Genomic DNA, 26,083 nt, shown 5'->3' on the forward strand with positions numbered 1-26,083 from the left:
ATGGCCGAAATGTGGAAAAGCTTTGTCAGCACGCCACAGCAACCATCACCACCAGCTGATATGGAACGTCTGGCAAGCGCCCGACTGTATAGGGAGGGTGCTTAGGGACTGATGGTCCTCCTCCCCCTATTCCCCCCTTTAGGTCATCTGGGAGCTGGCCCCGTCATGTAAGGTTTAAGTAGTGGTGGATTAGGACTGCCGTTAAGGGGTTAATTCTCTGGTGGAACCTCCTTAGACAGGATGGGGGCGGTGCTGGAATCCTGAAGTTACATATACCCCTCCCCCTGTCCAGCACTTCCTCTTGCAAGTGGAAGCAAAGATTGTAGAGGTATGCTCCCTCTTTGCTCTGTCCACTCCAAGTTTCCGCGGGAGTTGCAGCCTTAAGCAATGGGGCCGGCGGTAACCCCCGCCCCTCCCAGCTCCCTGCTCTCTCCATTTTACTGAACTTGCCGGGAGCTGCCGCATCATGCGAGCAGCCCCGGCGCTTAAGCAATGGTGCCGGCAGTAACTCCCGCCCCCCCCCTCTCCGCTACATTTGGCAGGCATGGCCAGGAGCTGCCGCACTGTGCGAGCAGCCTCACCGCCTAAGCGAGGGACCTGCGATCCGCACGGCAGCCCCCATCCCCTCCACCCCTCTACATTGCATCCCTAGTCTGACCTGCGTCCCTCTATTGATCGACCTGTAGGGTCTCGCAGCGCCGCACCGTGCCCCTGCCCCCCCCCCTTTTAGCCCCTCACGGCGCCTTTGGCTGATTATTATGATCGGTGGTGGGGGCATAGGGAATTTTTTCACCCCCAACACCTGAGCATCCCATACTGCCCCCCCCTACCCCTTTCCCTCCCACTAGCGGTACTCATGGGGGTTCTGTATACATGAACAGCTTTTTATGTGGCCCCCTAGGCACCAAGGACCGGCTCCAGCACCACTGTGGCCCTAGCACCGCCCCTTACTGTAGCCAAATGGGTTTTTGACCCCCCCCCCCCACACACACCCTGGGCCCGGTCTTTTTTTTTGGGCGGGACCCCTTATGTCAGGCAGTTACCGTGTAGCTTCTCCCTTTCCATTCAAAATGCATGATGTAGCTCTGCTGCCACCTACTGTGCCACATATTTTATATTGTCTGTACAGCGGATTACCAGTGCCCCGGTTTATTAATTAGTGCCCTCCTAATAGTGAATGTATAATTGTTATAACCTTATCTGGTTCTAGTAAAACTATTTCCATATGACACAGATGTCGTGAGTACTTTTTGTGATGTAAGGTGACAAAAATGGCTTTTTTTGACAGTTATTTATTTTTATTTTTTATGGTGATTATTGGACTGGGTCTATTATGTGATATATTTATAGAGCCGACCGTCACGGACGCGGCAATACCAAATATGTCTATTTTATTTAATTTTTTCTATTTTTTTATTATTTTTTTTATTCCTTACTTGGGGAATTTTTTTTTTACATGTGAAAACTAAATATTTTTTTTTTTTTTTACATTTTATTTTTCTTTCTTTTATTTTACACTTTGCGTCCCCCATAAGGTCATACAAGACCTCTGGGGGACATTTAACTTCACTTTTTTTTTTTTTTTTCACTGTTGATTTCTCCTATAACTGGGGCTGACATAGTAGCCCCAGTTACAGGAGAAATGCACCCCCAGACAGGCTGTACAGCACAATACAGAGCTGTACAGCCTCAGTGCAGGGCTGATCAAGGTCTCTGAAAGACCTGACAGCTCCTGCACTCTCCTGGCTCAGACAGTCACATGTCCTGGAGATCATGCTGATTAGACTCCAGTGAAAACAGCTGCTGGGTGAGTGTAAATGTTCCGATCTCTCTCTCCTGCTAGCACTAATGAGAGGGAGACAGTACAAGCCTTTCTGAGCGCTGTAACTGCAGATTACAGCGCTCACAACACATGCTCTGGAAACAATGCTGCTGATTTGTCTCCAGTGTAAACAGCTGCTGGGGGATCGCTGGTGGGGTGTGAATGTACCGATCTCCCTCTCCTGCCAGCGCTACAGAGAGGGAGACGGTACAAGCATTTCAGAGCGCTGTAACTGGAAATTACAGCGCTCACATGCCCTGGGGACCATGCTGATCGGTCTCCAGGGCTTACAGTTAAGAATTACGATCGCGATGCCTACTTTAAATACCGATCTCCCTCTCTGACTGGCAGTAATAAGAGGGAGATGGTAGATGCATTTGTGATCGCTCTGATTGCTTGTCAGAGCGATCAAAAGCCTGGAGACAAGCAAAAAAGGTCCCAGGGTAAAGCTCCATGTTCTTGGCTGTCAGGAGGGAGCTTAGTCACGGAGTTTCTATGTACAGGGGCAGAGCACAGGGGGGAAAGCTGCAGGACGTTTTAAAACGTGCTTTCAGAAATAGAGATCCACCTCCTGGACGTTTATAGTCAATGGGCAGACGGGAGGTGGTTAAAACCATAATACGTTTGTGAGGAGATCGGAAACCTTTTACCTTCCAAGTTATTATTTTTAAAGTGTTAGCCATGAGGGCAATTCCGAGAAGGAACCTTGAGAAGTAGTGTTGAGAGAGATAACCCGTGCCCCAAAACCCATCCCACCCTCACCCCCCCATCAACCTGCCTAACCCAACATATGCTAAAACTTAATAATCTAATCATAGATTTAAAGAGGACGTTTCATCAGCATCAAGTATGTAAACTGAATATACATACATGGAGAGCGGCGCCCAGGGATCCCCCTGCACTTACTATTATCCCCGGGCGCCGCTCCGTTCTCCGGTTACAGGCTCCGGTAAAGTCATAGTTAGGCTCCACCCATTTGAGCCTGCCGCGGTCTCCTTCTCCTATACTTTAGCGCTGGCCAATCGCAGCGCTCAGCTCTTAGCCATGCTATGAGCTGAGCGCTGCGATTGGCCAGCGCTACAACATAGGAGAAAGAGACGCCGGCAGGCTCAAATGGGTGGAGCCTAACTATGACTTTACCGGAGCCTGTAACCGGAGAACGGAGAGGCGCCCGGGGATAATAGTAAGTGCAGGGGGATCCCTGGGCGCCGCTCTCCATGTATGTATATTCTGTTTACATACTTGATGCTGATGAAAGGTCCTCTTTAATCAAAGGGCTTTCACCCCTACACCTAGTGTTCAAGGCTTCACTTCTTCTCAACACTCTGGTCATGCGTGCACAACTCATTATAAAACGATAATAAATCGCATCCCTCCTCCTCTCTCGCACAGCGACTCCTTACATAGATAACCATGTAGCCACATTAATGTTAACAACCAAAAAACAACAATAATAATCGCCATTAGTGATGGTAAATTGAGTTCTGGCGGAACGTCCTATGCAGGAGGCATATTGAGCTTGAACAAAATAACTGCTCAGGACACTAGCAGGAACACGTGAATTATTGCTACTCATCTTTTCCTAGTGATAGCGATATGTCCCTCATCCAGCTTCTTTCGGGATAGCTGCTGGGGTGCGCCATTCCCAAGTAGATGAGCCCGAGGCATCATTCGAGACTCTCGGTGTCGCCATCTCAGGTAATTCCGATGCACTGTCTGTGCTGCTTCGGTAGGTGATCGCTGGTAATGGGGTTCGTTCCATCGAGGCAATCTTTAAACGACGACTTGCTTCTATTGGCGAATCAAAGGTTTCCACATTCCTGTCTGGCCGTTGCACCCTTAGAAGTGCCAGGTACAATAAAGAGAAGCGGATCTGGGCTTTGAATAAAGCGGAACAGAGAGGAGCAAATGCTCTTCGGCGCCTGGTGACATCTGCAGAAAAGTCCCCAAAGATAAGCACACGTTGTCCTCGTAGCTGCACACTACCGCCTTGTTGTTTATAGGCCCGAAGTATGGCGGTCTTATCGGTATAGTCCAGATATTTAACTATAACTTGGCGAGGTCTGTTTCCTCGTACTTGATTCGGGCGTGCCCCTCGGGGTCTAGCGCTGTCGTCTGGTTGTGTACCCAGGCCCACCCGATGGGCTCTTTCCACTTTGCATTTGACCCCTATACCCAGCACCTCAGGCAATTCGGACTCACAGATGGCGATGAGCTCCCGCGCCGGTATGTTCTCAGACAGACCCACCAAACGGAGGTTGCTCCTTCTGGAGCGATTTTCCAGATCATCTACCTTGCTCCACAACTTTGTATTTTCAGACACCACCTGGGTTAGTTGGTTTTTGAGCATTTCATTATCAGATTCTATGTCCGACACCCTGGACTCTAGCTCTGTCAGGCGGGTCCCATGCTGCGTGACCTCTGCTTGTAATGCCGCAAGAGACTGCGACACTGTAGAAGAGAGCGCTTCTTGTAGGTCAGGCAATATCCGAGCCGCTACCTCCAGCGCTAACTGTTTGTAATCCACTGAGGGAAAATCTTCTTCCTCTGTGGGAACTGAAGACTGCTGAGGTGGATCGATCGGCAAGGTAGGAGCCGTAAGTTCGTTCTGGCGAGTCGCCATTTTAGATTCAGTTGGCGCCTTTTCTGGTTTGGCCAGATTTTTCTTCGATTTACTCCCCATGAAGATTAGATAACGGTCCATAGACCGCCCGGTATACTTGGAAGTAGATTGTCCCAGCTGCCGGTGAGTAATAGGCAGTTGGTTTGACTGGGAGGATGTAGTCGCTGCGCTGCAGGGACGGAGCTTCTCTCACACGCGACCAGTCATGTCGGCGCCGGAACCGGAAGCCTCCAGCAGGCAGTTTTAAAACATATCTGTTTGGGGGATAAACCCCACACCGCGCAGGAGCTGTGGATGGGCCTTGAACAACAGACCGATAAGTGGTTGGTGCCAGTGAGCCTCAAGCCCGGCCTGGTGGTGTGCGATAAATGGCGAAATCTCGTAGCAGCTCTGGGACTAGCCGGTTTGACGCACATCCCTTGCCTGGCGCATGTGCTGAATTTGGTGGTGCAGAGATTCCTTAAAAATTGCCCTGATATGTCAGAGCTGCTGCATAAAGTGTGTGCCGTCTGTGCGCGCTTTCGGCGTTCTCACCCTGCTGCTGGTCGCCTTTCAGCGCTGCAGCGTAACTTCGGCCTTCCCGCTCACTGCCTCATATGCGACGTGCCCACAAGGTGGAACTCCACCTTGCACATGCTGGCCAGACTGTGCGAGCAGCAGCCGGCGATAGTGGAGTTTCAGCTGCAGCACACACGGGTGAGTCGCTCGGCGGAACAGCACGACTTCACCACCAATGACTGGGCCTCCATGCGAGACCTGTGTTCCTTGTTGCGCTGTTTCGAGTACTCCACCAACATGGCCAGTGCCGATAACGCCGTTCTCAGCGTTACTATCCGACTTCTATGCCTCCTTGAAAAACCGCTCCTGGCGATGATGGAAGAGGATGTGGCACAGGAGGAGGAGGAGGAGGAAGAGGGATCATTTCGTAGGGTTTCCGGCCAGTCATTCCCAAGTGGCTCCGAGGGTGGGTTCCTGCACCCACAAACCCAAGGTACACAATTGTCCAGCCAGGGCACAGTTCTGGAGGATGACAAGCTGGAGGATGAGGAGGAGATGGAGGAGGAGGAACCATGTTCACAGCAGGGTGGCACCCAGACCAGCTCATGGCCATCACTGGTGCGTGGCTGGGCGGATTCAGAGGACACAGACAATACACCTCCCACAGAGGACAGCTTTTCGTTGCCTCTGGGCAGCCTTGCACACATGAGCGATTACATGCTGCAGTGTCTCCGCAACAACCGCCGAGTTGCCCACATTCTAACTTGTGCTGATTACTCAGTGGCCACGCTGCTGGATTCCTGTTACAAGGACAACGTACCGCCCTTAATTCCGTCACTGGAGCGTGATCGTAAGATGCGCGAGTACAAGCGCACGCTGGTAGACGTGCTGCTGGTGGCATTCCCACCTGACAGCGGGGGCACAGTGGAAGCACAAGGCGAAGGCAGAGGACGAGGAAGAGGTCGCCAACGCAGCTTGGGCACCGCCAGCACCTCAGAAGGCAGGGTTAGCATGGCCGAAATGTGGAAAAGCTTTGTCAGCACGCCACAGCAACCATCACCACCAGCTGATATGGAACGTCTGGCAAGCGCCCGACTGTATAGGGAGGGTGCTTAGGGACTGATGGTCCTCCTCCCCCTATTCCCCCCTTTAGGTCATCTGGGAGCTGGCCCCGTCATGTAAGGTTTAAGTAGTGGTGGATTAGGACTGCCGTTAAGGGGTTAATTCTCTGGTGGAACCTCCTTAGACAGGATGGGGGCGGTGCTGGAATCCTGAAGTTACATATACCCCTCCCCCTGTCCAGCACTTCCTCTTGCAAGTGGAAGCAAAGATTGTAGAGGTATGCTCCCTCTTTGCTCTGTCCACTCCAAGTTTCCGCGGGAGTTGCAGCCTCAAGGCTCCTGGCGAGTTTGCATGTGGAGGGTGAGGGTTGGCCCTGCTCTTATTCACGGTTCTGGCCGGGAGCTGCCGCATCATGCGTGCAGCCCCGGCACTTAAGCAATGGGGCCGGCGGTAACCCCCGCCCCTCCCAGCTCCCTGCTCTCTCCATTTTACTGAACTTGCCGGGAGCTGCCGCATCATGCGAGCAGCCCCGGCGCTTAAGCAATGGTGCCGGCAGTAACTCCCGCCCCCCCCTCTCCGCTACATTTGGCAGGCATGGCCAGGAGCTGCCGCACTGTGCGAGCAGCCTCACCGCCTAAGCGAGGGACCTGCGATCCGCACGGCAGCCCCCATCCCCTCCACCCCTCTACATTGCATCCCTAGTCTGACCTGCGTCCCTCTATTGATCGACCTGTAGGGTCTCGCAGCGCCGCACCGTGCCCCTGCCCCCCCCCCCTTTTAGCCCCTCACGGCGCCTTTGGCTGATTATTATGATCGGTGGTGGGGGCATAGGGAATTTTTTCACCCCCAACACCTGAGCATCCCATACTGCCCCCCCCTACCCCTTTCCCTCCCACTAGCGGTACTCATGGGGGTTCTGTATACATGAACAGCTTTTTATGTGGCCCCCTAGGCACCAAGGACCGGCTCCAGCACCACTGTGGCCCTAGCACCGCCCCTTACTGTAGCCAAATGGGTTTTTCACCCCCCCCCCCCACACACCCTGGGCCCGGTCTTTTTGGGCGGGACCCCTTATGTCAGGCAGTTACCGTGTAGCTTCTCCCTTTCCATTCAAAATGCATGATGTAGCTCTGCTGCCACCTACTGTGCCACATATTTTATATTGTCTGTACAGCGGATTACCAGTGCCCCGGTTTATTAATTAGTGCCCTCCTAAACCATGGGGCACTATGGGTCTCAGTTTTTGCCTGTTTGTATCTCCCTCCCTCCTCTCCCAACCCCAGGAGCAGGGGTTGCTTTGTGTTTTTTCCTCCTTCGCAGGTGTCAGACGTCAAGGCCAAAGTTGGTCCCGCAAGCGCCGGGCCCTTCGCCGCTTTTGGTGGAAGAAGGCGCCCCAGTTCCTCCAGGCGGCGCTCACCGTCGTCTTCTGATGGTATGTCGGGTGCGTCTGAGGTGTCTGGTCTGATGTTGCATTCAAAACCGTAAGAGGCAGGTGCCTACCATCCATTCAGCCTGGTCACTGTAGTGGCCCTTTGGGTTGCAGTTCCTGTACCTGCTACTTCGGTGGCGCCGTCCCTGATTACACTACGCCTGGTGAGTACCGATGCACACTCTTGTATGCGTGCACACTAAAAAAAAAAAAAAAAACCTTCCCCGAGTCATTATTTTAGATCAGCGTTACGTAATTTCATGTGCAACGTTTTTCGGTTTATAACTCTTATGTTCCTTTTAGCCTGCTACTTTATAGCAATACAGTATATAGCAATACAGTAAAAAAAAAAAAAAAATTATTTAAATAAAATATAGTAAAAATTTGTTCATTGCCTTGTATCTCGTACACTATATGCTCATTCTATAGATGGTACGCTATGGGTTTCATTTTGTGATATATAGTGTCGCCGTATGTTTGTACTCTAGGCAGCTCTTCTGTGTGGGTAATTGCTTAGGACAAGCTGGTAGCTCAAACATCCAGGCTTTCTTAGTTCAAACTGCTTTCAGCCTCAAAAAAAAAAAAAATGAATAGATAAATAAATAAAATGTTTACTTGTTTTCACGGAAGTTCACCAGCGGTTTTACTTTTTATATACGGTGAGTTATTCTATACTGTGGTGTGTAAGGCTTTTACTGTCGGCGGGGGTTCAATTTCGGTGATTTGTTACCCCACGATACAAAGGGTTTTATTTTAGCTGTATTATGGCTAGGTACTTCTTTAGCCATTGGTATAAGTGACCCTCCTTGAGTATTGCTCCCATTGTTTCATTCCCGGTAGATGGGTATATATAAAAAAATAATATATATATATATATATATATATATATATATATATATATATATATAATAATTAAATAAAATGATAATAATAAAATAAAAAAATTAAAATAAAATAGAGTATGATATAGATATACAAGGGATGACATAATATGCCGTGGTATTTCGCATATTACGTAATAATATAATGAACATAGTATATTTGGTTTCTTTCCTGTGTAAAGTAGTACTTCCTTTTGGGCTCCTACCTTTGGCACTATGCCGGGTGTTTTAAAAAAATAAAAAATAATAATAATAATAATAATCATTTAATCTGTTCTATTTGTGCTTTCAATACTGTCATATATGACATGGTTTTATTCATATATACAGGTGCCCAAAAAAAAAAAAAGGCAAGAAAAGATATCCATCTTGTGTAGTGGTTGCCATACTTGCTTCTGGTATACCAGGGTGGTGTTTGAATCCTGGCAGAAACATTCATTAATAGAGATAACTTTGTATATTTACTATTTTCTAAGCTCTGTGCTATGATGTAGTAGCTGTGAGTTCAGACTCCCTTACAAATTTTTGCTTGTTTGTATTTCAATTGCCTCATGTCCAGTGTTACAGGAGTTGCAGTTCGGTGGGTTTCAGTAGGGACGAATCCAAGGGGGATACCCGCGATGTGTGCGGTACAGGAGGCCTTATTCTAGTGCAGCTGTGTTGTTCGGCTCGACGGTATTGGGCGCAGCGGTTGCAGGGTTTGTACGTGGCTCCGTTGTCTCTATTTGGGTGTATATTGCAGGATCCGGGTCTCAGGTATAATTTGAAGTTAAGACGTAAGCGGATATCTGGGTCCGTTCATTTCTCGCTCAGGGTAGAGCTTTAAAAAGATGCAAACACAATTCATGGAATTTCACTTTTATCTGCAGCCTGTCATATCCCCGTTCTTATCGGTTTTGGAGCGGATCAGACACACTGATTGGTCCTCTTAGGGCCTTCACAGGCCGGCATGCTGACCCTCCAAAATATAATTTTCATGCATCGTTCCAATTTACGGCAGGCGATGCGGTTGTAATAAGTGAGTATTTACTTTGGTAAGTCATGTTTCGTCTCCTTCAGCCTTTGTTTTGACTTATTGATATTTCATCCAAGGTGTTTGTCTCTTCATTCTAGGCCGCACAGCGTTTGGTTTTATCCCTGGTTTTTATGGGGTAATTGTTTTATTGGGCTTATTGCCCGTCTATACATTACGATCCAGTGAATCTAGGTGGTGTGTACCTCCTCTTCCGCCCGGTTTCGATCCGGCGGTTAGTTGGTTATTCGGTTATGACTTTATTATGGTTTTTCCTCAGCGTGGTTTTTCCTCTGTGGTTTTACATTTCAAAAAATAAATAAATAAGGAAAATGGAAATATATAACTAATTTAATACATAGGTATTCTGTGGCTAGTTATATGATCGATCCTCTATGTGGTGGCTGCTCAGGCTAATTGTTTTTTCTTTCAGGTCGTGGAGTTCGGCCGTTTGCTGGTTGGCCTTTCGGATATCTTCCGTGGGTTCGGAGAGAGGACCTCGGCCCGGTGGGCGTTTTTGGTTGTCGAGAGGTCGAAGTTTCTTAAACGGGATCCGGGATTCCAGGTGGTTGGTATAGAGTTGTGCCAGGGGTGCGGTGATGCTGGAGACCCAGCTGAGATAATTCCCTGGCCTATTCCGTAGTTTTGGACCTCATGGTTCTTACGTACGTTTATCTCGGTCATTTTTTGGGAGGTTGGTGATATCTCCCAGGTGGGTTGTGTCTGGGCTATATTGGGAATGCGTTAGGGATACAATACAAAGGTATAGATCATGGGGTGGTGGTTTGTCACCGTTTCAGATGTTTCAGCTATATAGTGTAGTGCTTACAGCTGGATCAACGACCTCTCTAACCTTCTTTCTCCCGGACGCAGGGGATCTCCTCTTTTAGTGGCTCAGTCCTGTGGGTAGATTTATGGGAGTTGTGTTGCCTTGTGTCTAAAGCTATAGCTCAGTGGTAAGACACTTGCTTGTGATGTAGTGTTCATGGGTTCAAAACCCCTTCCATTCTTTCTTCTGAACCCTCTCCAGCTCCGGTATGTCTGCTTGTTTACGGGACACCAGAACTGTACACTGTCCTTCATGGTGGTTTGACTAGTATTTATATGGGGGTTGGGCTATGTTCTCCTCACGGGTTTCTATCCCCCGTTTTCATCAACCGGTTTTCTTATTGGCATTGGTTTTTGATGGTACATGTTGGCGTTTTGTATGTTAGTCGGTAATTCCTTTTCCGGCCTGTAAGAAGGTTTTAAACAGACCCTGTTCCGCTGGGTGGTGGTCGGAGCCCCGTTTGGAGAACGGGTCTCCTCCATGGCGGCATTTGAGTACAGCGGTGATATGGTGGGAGCAGATGGCGTGCTTGCCCGCTGGGAGTCCAGCTGTGGGCATACTGCTCTGATGATTACGGTTTAACTTGCCTGCTGGGAGTTCAGCGGTGGGCATATCGCTCTGATGATTACGGTTTAACTTGCCCGCTGGGAGCCCAGCGTTTGGCATACTGCTCTGATATTATGGTTTATTAAGGTTTGCCGCTGTAATAAAGAAGCTGTGGCCGATCACCATCCAGCAATAAAAATGATACAGTTGTCTGGGTTGTTTGTTATGAGTCAAGGTTGGGTAAAGGGGCCAGAGGTGATTAAAGGTATTTTCCCCTTCCCATGTTTCCCTGAATACCAGCAGTCTGGCAAGCGCCCGACTGTATAGGGAGGGTGCTTAGGGACTGATGGTCCTCCTCCCCCCCATTCCCCCCTTTAGGTCATCTGGGAGCTGGCCCCGTCATGTAAGGTTTAAGTAGTGGTGGATTAGGACGGCCGTTAAGGGGTTAATTCTCTGGTGGAACCTCCTTAGACAGGATGGGGGCGGTGCTGGAATCCTGAAGGTACATATACCCCTCCCCCTGTCCAGCACTTCCTCTTGCAAGTGGAAGCAAAGATTGTCCCTCCCTCCCTCCCTTTTTGCGGTTATCATTGAGAGGCGGGTCGAGGTGCGCGGTTATGATCAGTTATGGATACTTGGTTATTCTGTGTTGTTTTTCTATTTCTTCAGATCCCCCGCTGGGAGTCCAGCAGTTTGGATATCGCTCCGATGATTTTGGCTTTGGAGAGCTGCAAATTCTGGTTGAGTTTATGAAGTCACAGCTGGCGGCATTTGAGTACAGCGGAGATATGGTGGGAGCAGATGGCGTGCTTGCCCGCTGGGAGTCCAGCTGTGGGCATACTGCTCTGATGATTACGGTTTAACTTGCCTGCTGGGAGTCCAACGGTGGGCATATTGCTCTGATGATTACGGTTTAACTTGCCCGCTGGGAGCCCAGCGTTTGGCATACTGCTCTGATATTATGGTTTATTAAGGTTTGCCGCTTTAATAAAGAAGCTGTGGCCGATCACCATCCAGCAATAAAAATGATACAGTTGTCTGGGTTGTTTGTTATGGGTCAAGGTTGGGTAAAGGGGCCAGAGGTGATTAAAGGTATTTTCCCCTTCCCATGTTTCCCTGAATACCGGCAGTCTTAGCAGGAGGCAGCATTTCACCAACATGGTGGAGTAGTATGTGTGCACACGCCTACATGTACTGAATGACGGGTCTGCCCCCTTCAACTTCTGGGTCTCCAAATTGGGCACATGGCCTGAATTTGCCCTTTACGCCTTGGAGGTGCTGGCCTGCCCTGTAGCCAGTGTATTATCTGAACGTGTGTTTAGCACGGCAGGGGGCGTCATCACAGACAAGCACAGCCGTCTGTCCACAGCCAATGTGGACAAGCTCACGTTCATTAAAATAAACCAGGCATGGATGCAACAGGACTTGTCCGTACCTTGTGCAGAATAGTCATGTATACCTGCACTAACTAGCCATTGTTATACTGCAGCGCAATTGCTCATTCTTGTATTTTGAATATTTCACACTCTTTTAGAGTGTACCCTAATTTAAAAAAATAAAATTAAAACCAAAAACCAGTGTTGGCTACCTCGTCCTCATCCACTGCCGCTTCCACCTACACCGCTACGTCCACCGCCTCCTCAAACTCTTACTCCATATGGAACTCCACTTCATAAATCTAATTTTTTTTTATTTGTACGTATTTTATTTTATATAATTTCACTACATTTTCTGGTGAAATTCAGCAATTTTTGGGTGTATAGTACCACTGCTATACCAAGTAGACAGGTTTAAAAAATAAAGTAATTTAGATTTTCGGTTGAAATTCACCAATTCTGGGATGTATAGTACCACTGCTATACCTAGTAGGCCGGTTAAAAAAAAAAAAAAATTGTCATTTACATTTTCGGGTGAAATTAACCAATTTTTAGGTGTATAGTACCACTGCTATACTAGTAGGCCAGTTTAAAAAAAATGAAAAAATTGTCAGTTACATATTCTGGTGAAATTAACACATTTCGGGGTGTATAGTACCACTGCTATACCTAGTAGACAGGTTAAACAAAAAAAAAAATTGTCATTAACATTTTTGGGTGAAATTCACCAATTTTGGTGTGTATAGTACCACTGCTATACCTAGTAGACCGGTAAAAAAAAATAAAAAAATTGTCAGTTATATATTCTGGTGAAATTCACCAATTTTTGGGTGTGATGTACCACTGCTATACCTAGTAGACAGGTTAAAAAAATAAATAAATAGTCAGTTACATTTTTCGGTGAAATTCACCAATTTTTGGGTGTGATGTACCACTGCTATACCTTGTAGACAGGTTTAAAATAAAATAATTTGTCAGTTACATTTTTTGGTGTGATGTACCCCTCCTCTACCTAGTTGGTATGCAGTCCAGTTCCGTACGCTAGCCTCTGAACTTGGCTGGAATAATGAGGCACTTGTGGCTACCTTTTGGCCCCTTTCACACGGGCGAGTATTCCGCGCGGATGCGTGAGTTGAACGCATTGCACCCGCACTGAATACCGACCCATTCATTTCTATGAGGTTGTTCACATGAGCGGTGATTTTCACGCATCACTTGTGCGTTGCGTGAAAATCGCAGCATGCTCTATATTCTGCGTTTTTCACGCAACGCAGGCCCCATAGAAGTGAATGGGGCTGCGTGAAAATCGCAAGCATCCGCAAGCAAGTGCGGATGCGGTGCGATTTTCACGCACGGTTGCTAGGAGACGATCGGGATGGAGACCCGATCATTATTATTTTCCCTTATAACATGATTATAAGGGAAAATAATAGCATTCTGAATACAGAATGCATAGTAAAACAGCGCTGGAGGGGTTAAAAAAATAAAATAAAAATTTAACTCACCTTAGTCCACTTGATCGCGGCCCGGCATCTCCTTCTGTCTCCTTTGCTGAACAGGACCTGTGGTGAGCATTGATTACAGGTAAAGGACCTTTGGTGACGTCACTCCGGTCATCACATGATCCATCACATGATCTTTTACCATGGTGATGGATCATGTGATGACCGGTGTGACGTCACCAAAGGTCCTTTACCTGTAATTAATGCTCACCACAGGTCAGGAAAGGAGACAGAAGGAGATGCCGGGCTACGCGATCAAGTGGACTAAGGTGAGTTAAATTATTATTATTATTATTTTAACCCCTGCAGCGCTAGTTTACTATGCATTCTGTATTCAGAATGCTATTATTTTCCCTTATAACTATGTTATAAGGGGAAATAATACAATCTACAGAACACCGATCCCAAGCCCGAACTTCTGTGAAGAAGTTTGGGTACCAAACATGCGCGATTTTTCTCACGCGAGTGCAAAACTCATTACAATGTTTTGCACTCGCGCGGAAAAATCGCGGGTTCCCGCAACACACCCGCATATTTTCCCGCAACGTCCGTGTGAACCCAGCCTTTAGGAGGGCCTCTGTGGGAGAATTAAAGACGAGCTGGCCAGACGGGATGTTCCTTCCAGCTTGGATGACCTCATCTCCCTGGCTACTCTAATTGATTTACGGTTCCAGGAATGTTCCAGAGAAGTGGCACGTGAGGGGAGACCATTTTGCCCGGCGTCCTATTTTCAGCAAGCTCCTAACTCTCTGCCTTCCATGTTGTCTGCAGTTTCTGAGCCCACGCAGGTCGACCGAGTTAGGCTGACTGAACAGGAACGTGATCACCGCTGTGCCAAAGGACTTTGTTTCTATTGTGGTGGTTCTGATCATGTGCTCTGTGGTGTCATCTGTCGATGGAAGGGCTCTATCCGAGTCCGTACAATCAAAGTTTGTAAAATCAGTTTTGAATACCTTGAGGGGTGTAGTTTCCAAAATGGGGTCATTTGTGGGTGGTTTCTATTATTTAAGCCTCACAAAGTGACTTCAGAGATGAACTGGTCCTTAAAAAGTGGGTTTTGGAAAATTTCTGAAAAATTTCAAGATTTGCCTCTAAACTTCTAAGCCTTGTAACGTCCCCAAAAAAATAAAATGGCATTCCCAAAATGATCCAAACATGAAGTAGACATATGGGGAATGTAAATTAATAACTATTTTTGGAGGTATTACTATGTATTATAGAAGTAGAGAAATTGAAACTTGGAAATTTGCTAATTTTTGGTAAATTATTTTTTTGTTTATAAATAAAAATGATTTTTTTTAAACTCCATTTTACCAGTGTCATGAAGTACAATATATGACGAAAAAACAATCTCCGAATGGCCTGGATAAGTAAAACCGTTTTAAAGTTATTCACACATAAAGTGACACTGGTCAGATTTGCAAAAAATGGCCTGGTTCTTAAGCTGAAAATTAGCCCGGTCCCTAAGGGGTTAAGCTTCCGGCCTCTCTCCGGGTACCGAATTCCTTACACGTCTTCCTGCTGAAGCCTGTCACCCTGAATCGTTTTTTCAAGAAACCTGTCTCAGCTCCTGTTGCGGTCAGTGATAAGAACGTCTATGAGGTAAAAGCTATTCTGGATATGAAGAAGAGTAGAGGGAAAACCCTGTTTCTTGTGGATTGGCCCTGAGGAAAGATCTTGGGAACCTAGAGAAAACTTCAACGCACCTTCTGAAAAAATTCTTGTCCAGGACCAGGCCTGAGGAGAGGGGGCCTGGTTATCCCAGCGGTCTGTGCTGGCGCTGCTGCCCCTAACTGCAGGCAGGGGCACCGAGCTCCCTCTTTCCCTCCAGCGCGCCTTGCGGACAAACGCGGGCAGCAGGTAGCTTAACTATACTATTTGTGTTCCATGCCAGAGTTTTCTTCCTGCTGGAGACTTGCACTGGTGTTTTGAGCTTGCTTGCCTCTCTTCACCTATGAGGCAGCACATACACGCCCTCTGTCTCACTAGCCTATGGCTGGATTAAAGCAGGTATTTAAAGGCGCTTCCTACTACAGGAAGATGCCTGAGCAACATCATTGTTTTAGCAAGTCTATCGCCATATGCTAAGGTGTCTCTCTCGTCTGCTTTGCTGTGTACCGGACCTTGCTTATTGAACTCCTGGACTTTGCCTGTTTGCCACCTGCCTCTGACCTTGGACTTCGTTTATGAACTTTGCCTGTTTGCCGCCTGCTTCTGACCTCGGATCTCGTTTATGGACTTTGTTTGTTTACCTCCTGCCTCTGACCTCGGACTTCGCTTACTGTCTTTGCTTGATTGCTGCCTGTCCAGATCCGGAACCTCCTGGCCACGCAAGTCCCCTGGGTGCTTGCATTGAGTACTCTGACCCCCTGGTCAGCTGCCACTGACTTGGGAAATGCTCTGGAGTAGCCCCGTGGCAACTACCCTAACGGCCCAAGCCTATCCTCACCATCAGAGGCTCTAGTGAAGACCAGGTAGTGGCTTAGTTACGCCCCTCCAGAGTATACACAGTCAGTGGCGCAGTGGTTCCACACCCGCTTGCATAACACTCTGTGTATTTAAAAATTTCAGCTGATCATTTGCTGCCACGTCTTGAAGCCAGGACCTACCTTATGGGAGACAGAAACCTTGGTAGTTAAGCCAAAGACATTACTGTGGTAAATGGGAGGATTTTCTCAGACTAAAAACCTCACTAGTATTCCTTGAATGTATAATGTACTTATATCTATAGATAGAAGAAAAAAATACAGCGCAAAAGCACTATGCAAACCAAATAAAGTACAAGAAAGTATTCCGATGCTAATGCTACGCTTACTTAGTGCATTTGAGATTCTTGGTAAATACATGTTGTACAAAATTTATCGGGCCGGTCTGACAAACGTCAAGGCGATCGCTGTAAGACGGGAACCTAACACTAAATTCTACCTGTTATGTGCCATAACGGCCACCATAAAATTCAGGGACAACAGGTTCCATTGGGATGTGCTGACTGACCCCTTTTTTTCTTTGCAGATATCTATAGATCATATCAGTCATAGGCGTCGCTACAGGGGGGCAAGGAGGGGCAATTGCCCCTTCCCTAGGTTATTCCTCCCCCCCCTCTCCCCCCCCCGCGCGTGTCCCGGGACGCAAAATTGCAGGGGTCGCCAGGCAGCAGGAATTTCAATGTGGGCCATGGGAGCTTATGTCTCCCGTCCCCTCCGTTCAGTCTCATAGGTTTCAGGCTAGTGACCTGAAGCCTATGAGGCAGTAGAGCGGTGCAGGAGATTGCGATTACCTCACCGGGACCTCCTGTGCTGGGTTTCGCAAGATGACGTGATGACGCGGACCAGGAGGTAACGGTGATGTGTTCGTGACTGCCTGCGCCGAGACGCTTGAAGACAGGCCAGAAGTGGTGATGGAGTAAGGAAGAGAGGTAAGTATTTATTTATTGTTTTAATAGGCAGGCCATGGACTGGGGGCACTATGGGGGTGGGGGACATTATATAAAGAGGCAATCATATATGGAAAGGTTGGGGGCCATGGACTGGGGGCACTATGGGGGTGGGGGACATTATAAAAGGAGGCAATCATATATGGAAAGGATGGGGCCATGGAATGGGGGTACTATGGGGTGGAGGACATTATACAAAGGAGGCAATCATATATGGAAAGGATGGGGGCCATTATTACAATAATAATACAGAGGGGGCCATAATTATTACAGTAATACAGAAGGACCATTATATATTAAAATAATACAGAGGGCAGTATACATATGGGCACTATGGGGGGAGGTTAGGTCTTTTATCTAGTGGCACTACAGAGAGTCATTGTAACTACATGGGGCACTGCAGCGGGTCTTTATAAATACTTGAACCCCTATAAGAGGTATTATAACTACTGCAGACAGTATCGGGGACTTTATTGCTACTGCATGCTGTTATAGGGGTATCTTATAGAGGGGTCTTGTTACTGCTGGGGGCATTATTATTGATCACATATTAATGGGGATACTATTGGAGGTACTGTGGGGCAGTGTTCCTCAACTCCAGTCCTCAGGGCCCACCTGCCAGTCATGATTTGAGAGTATCCCACAGAATGAATACCATTTGGTAAGTCCTGATGCACTGTCATTAATTGTATCATCTGCTCAATACTCAGGAAATCCTGAGCACATGACCGGCAGGGGGTCCCTGAGGACTGGAGTTGAGGAACCCTGCTGTAGGGAACACTATTACCATTAAGGACAGTTTTGGAGCATATTATTATGGGGGACTATTTGAGTGGAACTAGTTCAGTATTGAAGGTAGCAGCAGGATGACAGCGTTTAGGCACCAAGAAGGGGAGGATGATAGTAAAGTGAGGAATCTAAAAAAAAAATCTGTGAAACTCTGCAGAGACGAGACACGGCTGAAAGAAGGTGTCATGGCGGTCTAATCTCCGAAGGAAGACATTGAGGAAAGTCTACATGACAGGAGATGTCAATGGATATAAGAGGTATGTGCTGCTGTATTCTCCTGTATATTTCGTAGCAATGTATGCAATGTCCACAGGGCCGTCTTTTTAACACGCGGCAAAAGGGGAAGCTACCCCGGGCCCAGTTGCTCCTGGGGTGCCCAAGGCAGCTGCCTCTTGAGCCCCACTGGCCAGTGGCGTAGTGTGGGGGGGCAGGTGGGCGCTGGTAGGGCCGCAGCACCATTTAGGCACAGTGATGCTCAGGTGGCGCGGCCATGGTGACAAGTGGGGGGCAGCAGCAGGGCACAGGAAGATGAGCGCTTCCACAGGACAGCAATACAGATAGCTGTGCTGCGGGGCAGGGGAGAGGCGTCTCCCTTCCCCGTTCCTCTGATAGGCTGCAGGCACTTGGCCTGCAGCCTATCAGAGGCCGATGCAGGCGGCACAATGACGTCATCGCGCCGCCTGAGCCATACAGCGCTGGACACAGGCCAGAAGAGGCCTGCATCGCATCGCTGCCAACCTGATGGAGGTAAGTATGTGAGTTAAAAAATATATAATTGGTACAGTACAGTACAGTAGAGGAGCACTGAGGGGGCATCTATGGGGTGGCACTTCTTACTGGCACATTATTGGGTGGCACTATGGAGGCACCTGTGTGGGCACTTCTTACTGGCACATGATTGGGGGCATCTATGTGGGCACTTCTAACTGGCACATGATTGTGGGGAATCTATAGGGGCACTTCTTACTGGCACATTATTGGGTGGCACTATGGGGGCATCTATGTGGGCAATTGTTACTGGCACATGATTGGGGGGCATCTATGGGGGCATTTCTTACTGGCACATTATTGGGGGGCACCATGGGGGCATCTATGGGGGCACTTCTTACTGGCACATTATTGGGTGGAACTATGGGGGCATCTATGTGGGCCCTTGTAACTGGCACATGATTGGGGGGCACTTCTTACTGGCACATTATTGGGTGAAACTATGGGGGCATCTATGGGGGCATTTGTTACTGGCACATGATTGGGGGCAGGGGAGCACCCAGAAATTTTGTCTAGGGGGGTTTGAGATATGACTAAGGAATAATTTTTGCGTGTATATACGATACGTGTGTTTGACTGCCTGAATAGACGCTTAAAGGAAACTTTATTAAATATATATTAAAAATCGTGGCGAACCTACCACAAGGAAATTCATCAGGCTAAGCTTGGAAAAATGGCTCACCCCACAATTGTATGGGTGCAACCACTGTTTCCACGCTTCCAAAACGTGTAAGTCTGGAATTATCAGGATATTATAATCTGTGTATCTCCTGATGAATAACCAGACACACTGGTACTACTCACTAGGTGCGCTGGATCTGCTGAGAATGTATCCAAGACACCAGCTGTAACATTATTAGCAACTTATATTCACAAGTTGCAACAGTGTATATATCAAGTTAGTGAGTATGGATGATAGTGAAAGGGATAGATAAAAAGCGGGTGAGAGCTTTTTGTTTTAAGCTCTGCTTACAACCCTGCTGTTCTATATCTCTAATATCCCATCACTATCTCATAGAAGGACTGTCCCTGCCTAATCATGCGTCTGCTCGACGCGTTTCTATGTCACTGTATCAGCAGTGACATGTCTTCAGGAGCAGAGTACAGTAAGCATTCGTGCAGTTTATTTTGTTTCAGAAACTAGCACTATGCTTACTCATAGAAGAACGCTGCACGCTTCTGTTTGCGCGCGTGCAGCTCTAAAGAGACACAGCCTCCGGCACTTGTTTGCGGCCGTCTCGCGGCCGCTTGGCCGCCGATCTCATAACAAGATCGCCACTCCCACTGGGCGGAGCTTCATCGGCAGGCGGTGACGTCACCAAGAAGGGAGGTGAAACGTACTGTTGATCCATCCTGCCTGATCTCCTATGCTGGCCGCTGTAGTGGGTATGTTTACATGGGCAAGAATTGCCTGCCATCAGGGGGGAAACACTGAAAAATAGTACCAATTCCAGATGTGATACCTCGGACAATTATAAATCAGTACATAGGTGAACTTGTATTTCCATTCTCATGTGTCATTCCTAGAAACTGATGACACATAGGATGATATTGGGACAATCAAATGATATGGGGAATATTACATATGTATATGGGTTCAGGATCCCCATACCCCTGTAGCTAGTTTGAGCTGCATGCAATCACAGATCTCAGCCAATTTTGTCTAGGGGGGTTTGAGCAAAAAATAAAAATAAAACGTGGTGCGCAGCATTTTTGGCCCTCCTATTGTTATAAGCCCCTCCTACATATAATAGGCAACTTCCAACAAACACTGTACAGCTGAAATTATATTCAATACTCAGGGCCCCAACATAAAGCTACTGTACTCAAATTCTTCTTCTTCCCTCCCTGTGACTGGACTCACCATTCAGTTCTGTTTCACACACTACCCACCATGTAGCTCCGTGGCAGGAGCTGTTGCAGCTTCACTTCCTCCCTACTAGTCCTGAAGGCGCCAAATGTGGAGTGGAGGAGGAGCTGCGTGATATTTAAGGTGTGTAGATCCGTGTAAAGGAGACCGGCTCTACACATCACATGGAGAGGGGAGGGCCTGTCCTGGCTGCACTGCCTACATTACATTTATACAATAGACAACAGCAGGCTACAGCCAGGAAGCTCCTCCCTCCCCGAATCCTGCTGGCAGTCTGTTGTTCCCCCCTCCATCTGCCACCCGCCCATGGCCTGCTGCACCCCCCCTCCGCCGTCCTTACCAGGCCACTGCCCTGGGCCTCACACCCATCTACTACATTATCTGTACTCAGAGAGTTATCACTGTGTTATCTGTGGTGTGACGTTTGACTGGATGGAGGGGTTAGTAGTACAGTACTATCTGCACATTGTAAATAATAAAAATAAAGTGATCTGCAAAAAACTATATATTTGTGTCAGAAGTTGTGCTTTTTAATATTTTTTTATAATAATACAGCCATTTTATTTGACACTTTTGTGCTGATTCTATTTTTTCTTTGTATTAAGGGACACTATAGTCACCAGAACCGCAATATCTGTTTCACTGTAGGGTAGGGGGGGAGGGGGTATATAGAATTTGGCCCACACTACCTCAGCCCGGCCCCAGACTTCAGGTCACACTGTGTGTGTTCTGAATTCTGGGGCCTCACACCCATCTACTACATTATCTGTACTGAAAGAGTTATCATTGTGTTATCTGTGGTGTTACATAGGATTGCAAGTGACATCTACTACATTATCTGTAAAAGGGGTGTGGCCACAGGTGGGGGCGCAATACTTGGCTTCCCCAGGTGCTGGCAACCCACGCTACGCCACTGCCCGCTGATTCCTCTTTAAAACACTGTTAAAACACTAGTACAGCGGCGATCTGTCAGTTTTGTCAAACTGAAAGTACTGCCCATGCTGCCCACCTGCTACACTACGGTCTCCTCGGCAGTCGGCAGCCAAGTGATTCCCCTCCCCGCCCACCACCGCTGCTATTGGCTGGGAGGGAGAGGGTAGCACTGCCATTGGCTGCCTGTGTATTTTAGCCTAGCAGGGCCTGCAGAGGCAGAAAAGAATGCGGCTTGGGGATTTAAAATCAGGAAACATCAGGTATCCCTGCATACTGCAATACTCTTGTATTTAGTAATCTTATTTATATATACTTATTTCGTTTTTTTCAGTAGTAAGATTAAGTGGTGAAAATTATTAGTGCCCCCACATTTTTGACTGTGGTATCTTATGTGCCCCCCCCTCCCCTATATATTGTTCCTAGAGTTGCCACTGATATCAGTACATTGTATAACTGTAAAAATATAATTTATTTTGTCATGACAAAAAAAATTTAAAAATACAATAAATACATTTGTATATCTACAAAATGTTTATTGTAAATTATTTTGCTCCATTACATTTTTTGCTGGTATACTATCACAGATAGGAGAAATCCAAGTCCTATCTTTCTATTTCCGATTCCTTTTGAATACATTTCTGGCTTTATCTGACTAAACTTGCAGGAAAATCTGCCTCAAAATCTTTACCAAAAATACCTCTGTGTAAGGGCTCGTTCACACGACCGTGCCGTTTTTGTCCAGTCCGCAAATTGCGGATCCACAAAACACGGATGGCGCCCCCGTGTGCATTCCGCAATTTGCAGAACAGAACAGGAGACCTATTATAGAAATGCCTATTCTTGTCCGCAAAATGGACAAGAATAGGACAGAAAATTACTGATATTTTTCCCTTATGATGGAGGATGCAATGTTTATACTTTTTGTATTACTACTACTACTAGTGTCCGTGAGGACTAATTTTAACACCGCTTGTTCCTACACCTTTATAACATTAAAACTTAGCTTTTATTTTAATTTACTATTACTAGTCAGTCATTTAGAAAAGTGATTTTAAAACTTTAGCTGATCACTCAGTTTACTCTGTCCAGATAGTGGATGTTCCTACTATTGTCTCATAGCTAGGATGGATACATAGTTTCCCTACTGGCTGCGCGCTGCCAGTATATCAGCGAATACAAAGTCTCAAATTCTTCTCATACTATCCATTCTAGTCAGGTATTCGTATACATGAGTATCTATAACTGAGTGCTTACTATATTAAAACTATTGAGCGACACTGCCCCCCGACATGTTTCGCCGTGTATCGGCGTCTCCAGGTATTAGGGCAGTGTATGGGCGCGCTCGTTTATCGGCAGCTTATATAGCTTCTGTTAACATGTCATCAGTGGGGCCGAAACCCTATTTCATCCAATCAGAACATATATCTATGGGAGCCTCCAATATCATTGGTAATAGTGGAGTGTTTCCCCTCTTTCGTCATTTTATTACCTATTCGGTCCTCTTCTATTCGTCAGGAGTCTGTGTATGTCATCACTAGTGGCCGCACATGCGCTAGAACTTAATCTACTAAGTTACTTTTGTTCTCGGTAGCGCTTGTCTTGGGACTTAGTCTCCATCTCTTGTTGATTTCACAATGCGCATGTCTTGAGACTTAGTCTCATTTGTCCCATTTCTTCTCTATTGCGCATGTCTTGCAACTTAGTCCCTAGCTCTTCATTACTTTATATTGCGCATGTCTTGGGACTTAGTCTCTTTTTTTCACATTTCTGATCTATGGCGCATGTCTAGAGACTTAGTCTACAGCTGTTCTTCCTATCAATTGCGCATGTCCTAAGACTTAATCTTATTTCTTTCTGTACTTTTAATAGTAAATATCTAAGGACTTAGTCTCCAGCTCAAGTTGTTAACTATTGCTCATGTCTAATGACTTAGTCAGTGGTGTTGCTAGGGCTGGTGTCACCCGGTGAAGTAGAAAATGGTGTCACCCCGATCCCCCCTCCCCGAAGCAATAATTTTTTAGCCATATATGGGGGCTATGGTGGTGCTACTGCCATAGGGGGCATCCGTTAGCTCAGCAGACCTCCCCTAGCAGTCAGAGCCTGGTCTCGGGAGGGGCACTTCCAGATTATTTTCTGTCCGCCGCCACAAAACAATGGTGCTTATAGAACAGACTACACAGTGTAGCTGTATACTGCATATTGTGTGGCACAGTGTATGCTATATGTGTATAACAAACATATTCCACATGAAAACTTACAATTACTTTGCTTGGCCCTTGGGGATCTCGGACACCACTTCAACACTTTGGCCGCGGGCTCGGTGGAGCTGATGTGTTTTATCCTAATGAGAAAGATTTCATAATAAGGATTTGGAGAAGGGGCAGAGGAATAGCAGAGCGGGGAGGTTGCTGCTACTAGGGGGTCATACCATAGGGGAGTAATAAAGCCCACCATAATGCCCCCCCCCCAGTAGAAATAATTCTCCTTTTAATGTGACAGTGCAAAAAATACCCCCTTGTAATGCCCCCAGTTGAGCTAATGTCCCCATAGTGCCCCCATAATGTCCCAGTATAAAATACCCCAATATAGTGCCCCCAGTAAATTCCCCCATAGTGCTCCTCTCCCCCTTCCTGCTAGTGCCCCCCATAATGTACCAGTATAAAATGCCCCATATATAGTGCCCCAGTAGATGCCCTCAGTGTCCGGCCTCTGATAGGCTGCCGGCCTAGTGTCCCCATAATGCGCCCCAATAATGTGCCAGTAAGTGTCCCCATAGATGCCCCCCCATCATGTGCCAGTATCAAGTGCCTCTCTCCCCCCCACATGTCCCAGTATCATAGAGCCAAACCCACCCATGTGCCAGTATCAAGTGCCAACCCCCCCCCACGTGCCAGTATCAAGTGCCTCTCTCCTCGCCCCCATGTCCCAGTATCATAGTGCCATCTCCCCCCCCAAAAGTGCCAGTATAAAGTGCCTCCCCCCCCCAAAAGTGCCAGTATCAAGTGCCTCTCTCCTCTCCCCCCCATGTCCCAGTATCATAGTGCCATGCCATCTCCCCCCACCAAAAGTGCCAGTATCAAGTGCCTCTCCCCTCCCCCCCATGTGCCAGTATCAAGTGCCTCTCTCCTTCCCCCCATGTGCCTGTATCATAGTGCCATCTCTACCGCCCAATGTGCCAGTATCAAGTGCCTCTCTCCTTCCCATCCCCCATGTGCCAGTATTATAGTGCCAAACCCCCCCATGTGCCAGTATCAAGTGCCTCTCTCTTCCCCCCCATGTCCCAGTATCATAGTGCCATCTCCCGCCCCCACCATATGTGCCAGTATCAGATGCCAACCCCCCTCCCCCCCCCCATCTACCAGTATCAGGTGCCAACCCCCCTCCCCCCATGTGCCAGTATCAAGTGCCTCCCGCTCCCCCCATGGCAGTAACAGTCGGGTATTAAAAAAAAAACACACTTCTACTTACCTCCATGTCAGCGATGCGATGCAGCCTCTTCCTGTGTCCCGCCCTGTATGTCCATGACTGCTAAGTCAGTGCTTGTGTATTCTAATTTAGCCTGTATTTCAGAAAAGTTCAAACCCACGACCTTCTGTATCAGAGGCAAAGCACTTACCCACACAGCCATAAGAGCTGCCTTGCTACTGACTGAAAAAATATGAGACTTCTATTGTTATAGCTGGCTAAGTGTACATCTATACACATGACAGCTACCCTAACACACCCAGCTCTGCTATATCTCTCTATATGATAGCTGCCCCAGCACACCCAGCTCTGCTACATCTAATACACATGACAGCTGCACCAGCACACTCAGCTCTAATATATCTCTATATATGACAGCTGCCCCAGCACACCCAGCTCTGCTACATCTATATATTTCTAAGTATTGCTATACAGTAGATAGATATATAGAGATATAGCAGAGCTGAGTGTGCTGGGGCAGCTGTCATGTGTATAGATGTAGCAGCGCTGGGTGTGTTTGGGCAGCTGTCATGTGCATAGATGTAGCAGAGCTGGGTTTGCTGGGGCAGCTGTCATATATAGAGATATAGTAGAGCTGAGTGTGCTGGTGCAGCTGTCACGTGTATTAGATGTAGCAGAGCTGGGTGTGCTGGGGCAGCTATCATATATAGAGATATAGCAAAGCTGAGTATGCTGGGACAGCTGTCATATAGAGATATAGTAGTGCTGGGTGTGTTGGGGCAGCTGTCATGTGTATAGATGTACACTTAGCCAGCTATAACAGTAGAAGTCTCATATTTTTTAGTCAGTGGCAATGCAGCTTTTATGGCTGTGTGGGTAAATGCTTTGCCTCTGATACAGAAGGTCGTGGGTTCGAATCCCAGACAAATCTTTCACTCTCCTGAGGACGGCCATACAAATGACTCGTAAATGCCGACCCTGCTGGTGTCACCCGGTGCGGTGCGCACCCCCCTTGCAACGTCACTGGACTTAGTTCCAGTTCTCCTACTGTAACTGTCATTGTGCATATCTTGGGACCTAGGCTTCATCTTTTAGGGTATATAAAATTGCGCATATTTTGGGACTTAGTCTCATTTTTAATGTTTAGTGCACGTCATGAGGCTTAGTCTATATCTCTTCTTCCTATCAATTGCACATATCTTGAGACCAGTTCTTTATTATAGTGCATATTCTAAGGACTTAATCTCCGGCTCTTTTTACTGACTGTTGCACATGTCTTGAGAC

This window comes from Bufo bufo, chromosome 4 (genome assembly GCF_905171765.1).
Source record: "Bufo bufo chromosome 4, aBufBuf1.1, whole genome shotgun sequence".
Classification (NCBI taxonomy): domain Eukaryota; kingdom Metazoa; phylum Chordata; class Amphibia; order Anura; family Bufonidae; genus Bufo; species Bufo bufo.